Below are 12981 nucleotides of genomic sequence, written 5' to 3'. Positions count from 1 at the left end.
CTAGGTGACCCTGGTAGTCCCTTCCCTCTCTGAATCTATGATTCTGTGGGGAAACTCCATAGGGCTCCTGCACATGGGTGAAAGGATACAGCCCCATGTTTTTACGTGATCACAGGATTGCTCTGTTGGGCGCACTCATTTACTGCCTCATTTGTCTCGATTGGTTACTGTTAATTCAGTTTTTTATGTGTGTATTTTTTAACTTGACTTTGCTCTTTTGATGTAGCATCGTAGGTTTTGTTGGCACTGTGAGATGACTTTGGCCCCTTTTGGGAGGGAAAGGTGAGCTATAAATACTTCAATAAGCAAATAATAAATATCAGTTGGCTACCATGGGTTTTTCCCCTTAAAATAGTATACTTCTAGGAAATTAAAATTTAGTTAAGCGAAGGCCAAAAGGGAGGGGGAAAGCTTATACTGCATGGAAACAAAACCCTCCAATGTCACAGTTCAGATAACAAAATGATAACATCCAGTAAGGCAGCTTAAAGGAAGAATGCAGATTAGAATCGGCAAAGATGAAGAAGAGGTTCCTGAAAGAAAGAAAAAAGCACTTTTGTAAATGAAGATTTTAGCAAAGCTTGGTCAGCTGTGGAAAGGGATCAGTTGGCATTTTTGTTTGTTTGTTTCTGTAAAAAAAACAGGGTTGGGAAGAAAAGAGCTTGGGAATTGATGACAGTTTCAAAGAACCGTTCAAAAGCATTGAAAAGAACCACGGTTACATTTGTACAAGGGAACAGCTAGTCCAAACAACAAACAAGTTTGAAAACTATTAGTTGTGGGGGGGGGGGGAGAGAAAAACCAGTGGCAATAAGACAGTTATGTAGATTAATGCTTCACTAATCATCAGCTAGCAAATGGAAAGCAGCTTGCTCACTGTTAGCGTGTACATGAAGCAGCATTTTATACCTCTTTTTGGACTGGTAGGTGATGGAAGTGGAAGGGTTCCGGCTGACGCTAAAAAAGACAAAAGTTGGTGTTGTGGTTTTTACTACAAAAGAAAATACGTTAGAAATCTGGGCTAGTCTGCAATGGGAGAATTGGCAAGTTAATCATACACAGCCTCCAAATCAAAGTATATACAACGTTTGTTAAGTACGCCTACGCAATGAGACTGATTGAAGTATATGAGGTTCACTTTCCAGAGGTGTACATTTAATTAATGTTACTACTTACCAACTGCACTCAAGGCGGGGGATCCAAGAAAGCCTGAGAAGATGGTTATTAGCATATACGACTAGTAAATCCCCAGTTTCAGGACTTTTATTATTAGCACCCAATATTATCAGAAGAAACGCTGCTTTGGACTCATGTCTGCATGAAGAAACACATAGCGAGGCTCAGCTAGTATTTGCTCTGGGGTGAATTCCCTGACATTGTGCTGTTATTGAGCCCCTGTGAAATTTGGAAATGATGCCTGCCTCTTTAAAAGGCCTGCAGAGAGGATGTGGTCACTGTGCTTCGTGGTCAGAGATTCCACCCAATACAGGGGCCTTTCATCTCATCAGATGAGGCTGCGAGGATTGACTACATCCAGGCTCTCCTACAATTGTAAGGAAGATGCATGCATATCATCCAACAATTTACTCTAGTACATAATCTGACAATAATACCTGATATATCCCTCCAGTTTTAATCCAGAAAGAAACAATGTCCCTTATGGCAAAAGCGTAAGAAGCACCAGTCTGTTCACTTGAGCACAGATATTTTGCAAGGCCCTGGGACATCCATGTGCTCACAGTCCTTGCGTGCCCACTGAGTGCTCCTGAATTAACTGCTGGAACTATTGCCAGGCATCTGTCAAGCCAGTACATTTGCATACCACCCTTTCTCTAAGGCGCTCAGCACAGCACAGATGGTTCTTCCTTTCTGGTTGCATCTTTACAGCAACCCTGTGAGGTAGGTTTTGCAAAAAGTGTGCGTGTGCACGCGCACACGCACTGACTAAGGCCACCCAGTGCATTCCTGAGAGTGTGAGCATTCAAACTCAGGTCTCTCAGATCCTACCCTGACACTCTAGCCATTATACTACCAACAGGGCAATCCTAAATAGACTTATACTCTTCTAGTCCATGGGCTTAGAAGAGTGCAACTCTGCTTAGGACCGCACCAGTAGTAATTATTTCAGGTACGGTGCCTCCAGAGGAAAGCACTTCAGTGGCAGAGATATTTATTACCCAAATGAACCCTCTTACACGGGTTCTCCATCCAAATTACCGATCAGAACTGCGCCCATTTAATTTAAGGAAATCGGCAGTATCAGGAACCCCAGATTGTTTGCTGAGCTCAGGGTCAGAGATTTTTCTTTTTAAAGTAACCTGATTCTCTTTGTTTGTGTGAAATCCAGGACCGAGAACAGACCTCTTTTCCCAATGTCCTCCGAGACGTGTTTCATTGGCCGTCATCTTTTGCCCGCTCTCGATTGTCTTTCTGATCCAGTTAGGCACATCAAAGCAAACAGAGGAAGCACAGAAGCACAAAGTATTACCTTTGGCAAGAGGAGGAGACGGGATCCACCACAGGCAGGTTTGTCAGAAGGGCGGCGCTGTGAGCGGCAGCAACGGCCTGACTGGCTGAAGCAGGCGGCAGAGCAGGAGGGGTGCAGCTGGTAGCCACGGGCGCATGCTCAACAGGGGTACTGATCAAAGTTAATAAAACAAGGGGCATCTTTAAAAGCTGTGCATTATCACCAGGTCAAAACGACTGTGTTACAGACAAAAAACAAGGGAGGCGAACAAAATTACTTTAGCACTTGAAGCACCCATTTAAAGCACAAAGTTATCCAGCATTAAAGCACAATGATATTAAACTCTGGCTGCAGTTAGAGGTAAGATTAAATGATTCAGCGTTCTAAGCGCTGGGACCTGTAGCCAGATATCTCCACATGACTGCGTATGCAAGAAACGACTCTATGACAAAAGGTTTTTGTGAACTGGGTGGTGCGCAGGACAGGGCTGTGGTCATCTCTGGGTTCACAGTGGCTAGAGGGGAAAAGGGCTGCAACGATCACAGACACCAGTTCTGGCAACAGGATCTTCTGAGTCCAGCAAATTTGCGCCAAGAGATGAGTTGGAAGCTCTCCTCGATACATCTGTCTCTTCTGCTACCAGGCCACACCAGTGTTCTCACAACATTTAAAACACACACAGGCTGCCAAGAGGAGCTTGCCCCTCACAAGCTGTGTTCCCCCAATGATCCCCCTAGGTACACCCCCTCCTTGGGTCTGTTTAGAGATGACTGCAAACTCAATTCAGCTACCATTCTGTTCACATAAAGTGGTCATTACATGACTATCGGGTTGCCAATGGGAGACGAGAGGTAGGGGAAACCAAAGGGGTTGAGCTAAACACTAATATAGCAACCAATTTTTATTATATATTGTGCACAATTGTATTTAAAAACACAGGGCCTAATATACAGGCTTCCTAAAAAGCACAAACCAAGTTATAAATATTACCACCACATAACAGTTGATGTAAGTACATAAAATGACCAAAATCTGACCAGACACCTTTCGGCCTTTTACATGCCTTCCTCAGTGGTCATACATACACAATTTTACAATACACATCCTGACATATACATTATACAAGGTTAAAAAAAAACCTTTTATTCTGTGTGGCTTTATGTTAAAATAGTTCACCCATGTGTCTTAAGACATGGCTCACAGCTCGCACCTTGTATATGGTGTCCAGCATTTCAGGATGTGTATAACATCAACTAACATGAAGAAAAGAGAGGCAACAAACATGAAGAAAAGGTAAGGACATGGGAGGGAAGGTTTTCCCATAGAGTTTCTGACGAGTGTCCTAGAGTGATGTGATATCACTTCCAGTTGACGTCACATCAAGTTTGATGATAGCAGTTTAAAAAAAACATTTCCTCCTACTACCCAAAGGGAAGAGTGGGTTGCTTGCAGGAGGTCTCCTGCTATAGCGGGACGCCAGGCAACCCTGTTTGATAACTGCGTCATGGGATATTGCATTCCTGTGAACCAGCCCACCATTGGGTAAAACTGATAGCCCTGCTCATCTCTCACAAAAATTTGCAACCTTTACCAGTTCCTCAGATATCCCAGGCTCATGCACAGTGCTGTTTCCATGATAACTATACCAATTACATGATAACTGTTATATAGTGAGAAGGGTTCTAGGCGTTTTCCAGATACATTCAATTTCTATTCGCAGGACGTTTTAATTTCCCCCCCAAAAATGCAATATGAATGGATCAATCTGGCAAGAGTCATACTACATGATTTTCCTGATTCCATATTTCATCTCTTACCATCCAGTCATATAACTGTCTAGTGCAGGGGAGTCGAACATACGACCTGCAGGCTGGATTCGGCCCCTTGAGAGCCTCTTATCCAGCCCGCAAGCCCACCGAGGCAGCCACATACCCTCAGTCCTGATCTGGGCTGGAGAGGCATGGCCCGGCCTGACCAAGTGACATTTATGTCATATCCGGCCCTCGTTAACAAATGAGTTTGACACCCCTGATCTAGTGCATCACATTAGAGCCCGAAATTTGGGCTGTGTCCTGGCAAGAGCAGCATATGACTCTGTTGTTTGTCTCAGATGACTTCTTATACTCCAGCACAATGACCTTCCAGACCTGGGATCTGCCTTTGACCCATCCTTTCCCCATCAGGGCAGATCCTACCCCTATGTCACCACTCCACTGAGCAAAGTTTGTTCCTTTATTTATTAACATATTAATACCCTACCCTTCCTTTTGGCTGAAGTTTGAAATCCTCCTACAGTCTATGATGCCCCTCTTCCAACTTAAGTGAATCTCTCACTGGAGGAGCAGCCACTTAAGTTGGAGGAAGGCTACTTAGAGGATGGTTGCAGCCATCCCAGGATTTCTTAAAGGTGTACCAATAGCCTGCCAAGAGATTACAATACTGTCGGAATAGATATAATGTACACTACAACTCAGCCTACCCATTTTGTTTCTTTGTGAAATGATCTGTGCAGGAGAACTGAATGATCTGGAGAGGTGTGGTCCATAAAAAGTATTTGGAAAAGGCTACAGAATCAAATCCTTGATTTACCAACTCTCTTTTCTGAGTTTCACATACAGGGCAATCCTCCCTATGTCTTTCTGCTAAATGTACCATGGTGTTGTTCACAAACTTCTGCGGTTTAGAGATATATAGTCTGGATCTTCTGTGGAGATCTGAATTCTACTCTCAAGGAAATGTACACACAGCCCACTGCATGGATGGAACCAAAAACAGAATTCAGACACTAGTACACTTACAATTAACTAGCTGAATGTCACAAAACAGAGTCCGAGACCGTCAGTATTAGGTTCTTCTAAGGTTTCCATTATACAACCATATAACCAGTATGAAGCTCCTCTTCATGTCATAATATCAAAGCCATAATTCCAATGGGGCATCACATACTGTACACAACACATAATATCTTATATACCAAATCTAGAACTTTGTGCTGGCCTTAAAGAGCAACTTTATCTTATATAATACATCACTTATATAAGCATTAGGATCAGGCCATTGGACATTTATTTCCCTTTTTGCTTTTGCGCATAATCTGGTTCACACAGATACATCCATTGTCTGAGGCCTGCAACATCAACCAGTGTTGTGCATGTGTGAATTATCCATCAGAGACCTAACACCAAATTCTGAATTTTCAAATTGCCAAATATTCCCTCAACACAATACTTTTCGGAGTCAGGTCATATGTTCAACAGCAACCATTGAGCCATGCGATGAAGAAAAATCACTTGACCATCCTTCCAATTCCATCACCTTTTACTGAATATCGTATTTGTAAGGGGATATTAGGAGGAAATCGAAGTTTTTAAACATTCAACATGGTTACAGTATGCAGACGAAATGCACACAGACACAGTTGGTTGGCAACTCTGATACTTTCTCACCAGATGTTACATAGGCCAGCAGATGTTAACACAGTGATGAGGATTCAAAAACTCTATTAACGCACACAAGCTCACTCAAGCTTTTAAACAATTAAGTAGTGAACACACTGCTTTCATGGACATAAATGAGTGATGAGAATCGGGTTCTTTGCAAAAGAAGACTTTGTGAGAGATGTGATTATTCTCCTTTAGGAAATGCACCATGTTCCATTTCCAAAATCTCAAACAGAATAAGGGGTGGCTCACAATAATTGCAAGGGTTGCACACACCACACATCATTGGGTATGCTACTATCATTATAGCAATCATTTGCACCTACACTGGCTTGTCTGCGACAGTTTCAAGTGATTTCTATAACGCAATGAACAAGCAATATCTAAAGATGTGTGGGTGAATCCCAGGTTCTGCTCTGAGCAAGGATTTAAAAAATTGACTCTATACATTATTTCAGTGAAATTTACTCCAAAGTAACTGTATAAGACTGAAGCTTTTAGCAGTGCCTGAACCAGCACAAATCTGTCACTTGATTACACATTAGATGTGCAATCAAGTAATTGTTGTTTCTCTACGGACTGTCATTCCAATCCAGCGATTTTTGTCTGTGTGTTTTTGTAGGGTTGGAAGCCACGATGGACTGCAATGGCATCCCCATTCACATCAATGGAGGGAAAAGATTAGCTCATGCATCTGTCTGCCCACATGGAGCTATGTGTTCCACTGCTGTGAATGTGGTCCCTCACACAGGAACTCCGTGTATGCATCAGAGCATACATGGAGCTCCCCATTTCGTGTGTATCCTTGGCTATCACCTGTAGCTAAAGAAAGCTTTTAGCAGAATTGCTTAGCACGAATTCACAACCTATATGATGACCACAGTTATAATTCATTTGTCTGAAGGCATGAACTAGATATAGTCAGTCATGTCGTGTGATTACCTAACAATTCAAGGAGGTGCAATAAACACATTGCAAACGTAATATCAACATTGCTTTCCACCTGTCGCTTTGTGGCTATCTCGCTTACTGTGCAAACTCTCTCTGAAATGGGAAAATCCTTTTTAATTAAATAAAAACTATGTTTGTGTGTATACTGTAGACACTGCCTCGTCTTTAAACTTTGGGCTGTTCCATTAGAAGTTAGAAGATGTTATCACAAACCCACACCAATGGTCCAAACGAAGTCAGTCACGGGAATTACACAGTGCAGTGTACCTTTGGTTACTGGATGAAGCGAGAGGGACGTTCTGGCCAGTACTGACGTAGCTGGCTTCCCTCTGACTTGCACCGGTTCCAAATCTCACAGAACCCTTGGAGGCAATTGCTTTAGCTTTGTAAGTGTTGGCATCTGTGTTGCAGGACTGCGGGTGATGCCAAACACCTGACGTCGCATACTGAGCATCACGAGCAACATCTGCAGCACTGGGTAACAGAGATTACAAGGTTGTGCGGTTGGGAGACAGATTATTGACCACATGACTTAAAGCAGAATCATGGCCCTGGGGTGAGTGGGTAGGTGTTGAAATCCAGGCAAGGGAATTTAAAGACGGAGGTGCATTTCCCAAGATCTACATGTTCATAGTGTAAATCTAGTATAGGCTGAGTATCCCTTATCCAGACTGCTTGGGACCAGAAGTGGTCTGTATTTCGGATCTTTTCGCATATTGGAATATTTTGGAATTTTTGCATATACAAAATACGTTATCTTGGGGATGGGACCAAATTCATTTATATTTTATTTACACGTAGCCTGAATGTAATTTTAAACAATATTTTTTAAGAATGTGTACCTTGAATGATCAGAAAGCAAAGGTGTCACTATCTCACCAGAATATCTGTATCAGTTGTTAAACAAGAGCAACAACAAACAACAAACTAACTAACTTAACGGAAGGCTGTCTGTCTCCACCTACGATGCAGGGTACTCTGTATTTTATTTTTTTAGGTGAGAGGAAACATTGAAAGCAGGCAGCACGGATCTGCCCGCACGCCAGCTCGAAGGGTCTGGTTTTCAGATCAGCCGGATATGGAATGTCCGGATAAGGGATACTCTACCTGTATATGACACAAAGTATTGTAAGGTTTTTTTGGCCTTTGCATTTGATTCTTTCTTTTTGCCCTTTTCCAGCTAGGGAGATTTAAACACAAGAAGCAGGCTTCGGCACACACAGCCCATGCCGATGATACCTGCACATGGGTGCACACTGAGATCGTAATGCTCATCTGGATGCATCTGTCAGTGTGGATGGGGACGCATATCTCCACCCAGAGTCACTAATTTTGGGGCACAGCTAGTCGTGTGCAAACTGAGCTGGATTCGGCCGTTCTTTTTCATGGGTTAAGAATGGTGTTCAAGGATGCAATCCACTAAGCTCCATCAAAATGCAAATTAAGGTCCTGTGATCAAGCAGAGCTCAGTGGGCTGCCCTTCACAAGAGAAAACCAAAAATCCCAAGACACAATATTCGACATCCAAGTGGAGATCTGGTTTTTCATGTTTTGTTTTGTTTCTCTTTTTGACGTATATTGTCAGAGAAGAAACATGCATTCAAAAATTCCCAACATTATGTTTCTGTAAACCTATGACAGAATTTGCTATCTTTGTGGATTCGCGTGCCATTGAACATAAGAGCACATCATCTTTCAATGACACATAAAAAGTATATCTAGCAATGGTTTGAGAAACTGAGACCTAAACACCTGCTATAGCTCCCCCCACTTTAGTTCTCCAGCTGAAACAGGGGGCCCAAATACTAAGATAGCAAAGATTACAAATCCATGAGATACGAATGGAGGGAAAGGTGCATACTGAACAAAACAACCCATACTTCAGCAGAGACAAGTGGTTTGTAGCTAATGTTTAAGCAAGGAAATGGGTGTATTTTGCAAACATCCTAATACTCTTTCTCCTTTCGGCTGTGAAATTTTAAAACAGGGATTAGAATGCTGAATTTCACACCCATCTCGTGTTAAAATGATTAATTTCTTTCTCGAGGAACGTTTCTGAAGATGTGTAGACACTTCTTACACATGGTACTAGCCAAAATCTGAGTAAAATTAACATCAATCTTAAGTATGTTTTTAATCTGTTCAACAGTTCATAAACTAAATTGCTACAAATTCAAGACACAATTAGGAGCATTTCAATGAGTGAGAGCAAACATCCCCCCAACCTTGTTTGAGAAATGGATTTGGCAAACTGAGCAATTTGTCTAATACTTAAAAAAAAACCTAATCTCTTTCTGATTCCAATGTCCAGTTCTGAAATTCAGGCCACTCAGAAACCCACACCTCAGCCCCCAATAATAACTCCCCCCAATGAGTCCCAGAGCCCTGTCTTAGCCCCCATTCCCCCATTCCCTTCCCACATATAGGGTTGTCAACCTCCAGGTATTAGCTGGAGATCTCCTGCTATTACAACTGATCTCCAGCCGATAGAGTTCAGTTCACCAGGAGAAAATGGCTGCTTTGGCATTAGTCTCTATGGCCTTGAAGTCCCTCCCCTCCCCAAACTCCGCCCTCCTCAGGCTCCGCCCCAAAAACCTCCTGCTGGTGGCAAAGAGGGACCTGGCAACCCTACCCACATATCTAGCTGTAGTGCTGAATGCAGTGGTGGTGAGGAGATTTCTCCAGAGGCCTCCTTGGTGACTGGAAGGCGATTACAGCTACATCCCAGGAACCTGGGAAATGTCGTTTCCAAAACACCAAGCAGGGGTGTGGGGTAGGGTTGCCAGCTCCGGGTTGGGAAATACCTGGAGATTTTGGGGACGGAGCCTGAGGAGGGCAGGGTTTGGCGAGGGGAGGGGCTTCAATGCCATAGAGGCCAGTGGCCAAAGCGGTCATTTTCTCCAGATGAACTGATCTCTATCAGCTGGAGATCAGTTGTAATAGCGGGAGATCCCCAGCCACCACCTGGAGGTTGGCAACCTTATCCCTAGCACTGGCCTTTGAGCGGTTTACTGCCTCTGCATATGGAGGCATTACCAGTTTAAATCCCACTGTCTGGTAGGCATTCCATGCACCCAGCTGTTTACTGGGGGGGGGGCGATGCTGTGCGAGGCTGGAAAATGTCTGAAGGAAGAGTCTTTGACAACGAGGAAGCCAAAGAAACAACACATTACCTGTTTTCAGATGTTTCAGCAACATTTGTCTTGCCACTGCGAAAGGAGGGGAATACAGTGTGAATAAAAGGTGTGTTTTTCCCCCCACGGTGAGGAAACTGCTGGTGCCACCAGTAACAAGGCGACGAACTTGCTGTGGTCAAGATATAGATACAGGGGCTCACCCGCATGGTCAGAGGCAACCAGTCACAACATCGTTTTGGAGCGTGTTCAGGCAGAAACGTAGGCCTAAATTCTCGCTGAGAAACAATGCTGGGAACCCCAATGTCACTGGAAGCCCACACGTGTTCTTTGACCCCAAAGATCAGTCATGTGGGAGAAGGGAATAGAGACTGGAGAGAGGGACACAACTCTGGGGAAGGGGGCATTCCCCTCGCACCATTTCTCTCATGGAAAAACAGCCCCCTCCAGATTTCTTTAAGACTGGAAAGTTGGGTACTTGTAGGGTTGCCAGCTCTGGGTTGAGAACTGCCTGGAGATTTTGGGGGTGGAGCCTGAGGAGGGCAGTGTTTGGGGAGGGGAGGGTAGGAACTTCAGTGGGGTATAATGCTATAGAGTCCACCTTCCATTTCCTCCAGGTAAACTGATCTATGTCTCCTGGAGCTCAGTTGTAATAGCGGGAGATCTCCAGCCACCACTGTGCTGCCCCAGCAGAACGCGAAATGTTACATAGAAAATGTTTGTAGTAGTTAGCCCTTTAAGACTTAGAATCATGGGAAATGTAGTCCAGACCAACACTAGGTCAGATGTGTCTGAACTGCACGCTAATTGGCTATCAGAGCTTCTTCTTCCCACAATTCCTTCTGGCCCGGGTAAATTGAAATCCTTTGTTCTACCAAGACTGAGTCAGAAGAGGAAGGAGGCTCCCAATTCATCTGTTTTTTCACAGACTCTAGATATGTTCTGCATCTACTTCTTGTTCAGCGATGTGTGAGTTGAGAGATTAATCCTTATGCATTTATGTGAAGAAATAATAAAGATGTAATATTTTGGACATTAAGAGTTCTGTTGTCACTACTCAAAAGGGGCCTGGGGGCCGAGCTCCAGGCGCTGGACGAGACAGTGAAAAAACAGTGACTATTAAGAGCCTATGGATATTTTGGATTTATACAGACAGACTGTATCAACAAACTTTATAAACTTGCATGCCTGCTCTGCAAACTGTTTCAGCCCATGCAAACGGCTTGGATTTTAAAAGGACATTTTTCCTGTGCTTGAAGCTGGTCTAGTCTGCATGTGAATTGCAAGGAGATTGCCTATTTGCATTTGTATATGTCTCCAGCTTACCCTCTCCAACTAGCTGAAGAAAGGGTGGGAAACACAGATCTCCCTGCAGTTTGAACAGTTTAAAAGGTTTTAGTCTGCATGCTCCTGTTTTGCAATGTCTACAGCATTCAGCTCACTTCTCCTCTAAGTAACTCCTGGCCTTTAACCTAGCCCACAAGGACATTAAGGCAGGAAGTCTCTGGTTCCCTGAAAGCAAAGCACGCCACGGTCACTGGAGCCCCATACAGCTCAGACAGCTAACGAGGTCCAAGCACCAGACGGCTAACCCTTTGCAAATCAGGAAAAGCTCCCTGTTGTAAGTTGGAGTATAAGAGGCCAAAAGACAACCAGGGAGTGGGGAATCAGGATCCCAACATCAGCATAGAAGGAAAGTTTAGGATCATCACCACCTAGTGCCAGCCCAGAACAACTGAGGCCCGGCAACCGACTCACCCAAGCAGACCAGAACAGCGCCACCTGGTGGACGGCAACGGTACTGCGCCCCCAGAGAGGACAGCACCACCTGGAGGACAGGATGTCCACCAACGTTGCAGCCGTGGGAGCTGACAACCTCCAACCAGGAGACGAAAGCCTGATCGTGGGTCCAGATGGAGCAGACAGCAACCAGTCCACCTCTGCAGCAGCAACAAATCAAATGCACGGAACGACCTCAGTGCATCGGATGCCAATGCTCTCAGCCAAGATGAGAGACTATCTGTTGAGCCAAAAGGATGAGCTTCGCGATAAGGCGGAACGCGCATGGCAGAAGGCGCAACGAGAACTACAGAAAGACACTACTAGCTGCAGCGTAGAGGAACTGCGCGGCCTTCAGGCCCGTCGTGTACAGCTGTACTCACAGTGGTGGGGGAACGAGGATCGAATTTTGATAATCCTGGCCCAACTGGGCTCAGAGGAGGCACCACAGTTCAAGGATCAACGGGAGACCCGAGAGAGATTCCTCGAAGGCGCTGCACAAGACCTAGACGTCCACATTAAGGCAGCAGAAAAGGGGAACTCGACCACACAGCTCTCCTCTCCACCATCACACCTGGCATCAGTGAAAGACATGCCTTCGACAGCCCACTCCCTTGTTTCTTCAAAACGGCAGTCTTCCAAGGCCCTCTCCCACGTTTCTGGAGGTACCCGCAAGTCCGGGGCCTCTGTCGCCTCGAAGGTTTCTTCCCATGCTGCTAAGGGCTCCCACAGGTCAAGACCTGCCACCTGTAAGGCCCGTTCTCACGTTTCTGGGAGCTCCTATAGGTCAGGATCAGACGCTAGCCTGGCATGCATAGCGCTGGAAGCCAAAGCTGACGCGGCAGCAGCCGCCAAACGAGCAGAGTTTGCCAGGAAGGAAGAAGGCGTGAGAAGGGAAGCGGCATTGCAACAAGCGGAGTATGAGGTTCAGCAAGCCAAACAACGAGCAGAGCAAGAGGTTCGGCAGACCCAACTCCGTGAGGAGCAAGAAGCTTGCGAAGCCAGACAACGAGCGGTACAAGAGGAACGAGAAGCGAGACTACGGACGTTAGCTCGGGAAGGTGAGGCCGCAGAATTGGAGGCCCGGGCTCGGACCTTCGATTTGGCAGCGCGGCTGGATCTGGGTTTCCGGCCTGAGGAGCTAGAAGAAGAGGATACACAGCACCGCGTGCTGTCCTTCGTACAGGAACAGAATGCTCTCATCAGCGTA

This window comes from Euleptes europaea, chromosome 5 (assembly GCF_029931775.1).
Source record: "Euleptes europaea isolate rEulEur1 chromosome 5, rEulEur1.hap1, whole genome shotgun sequence".
Taxonomy (NCBI): Eukaryota; Metazoa; Chordata; class Lepidosauria; order Squamata; family Sphaerodactylidae; genus Euleptes; species Euleptes europaea.
The sequence above is the reverse complement of the archived record's forward strand: the minus strand, read 5'-3'. Positions refer to the sequence as shown.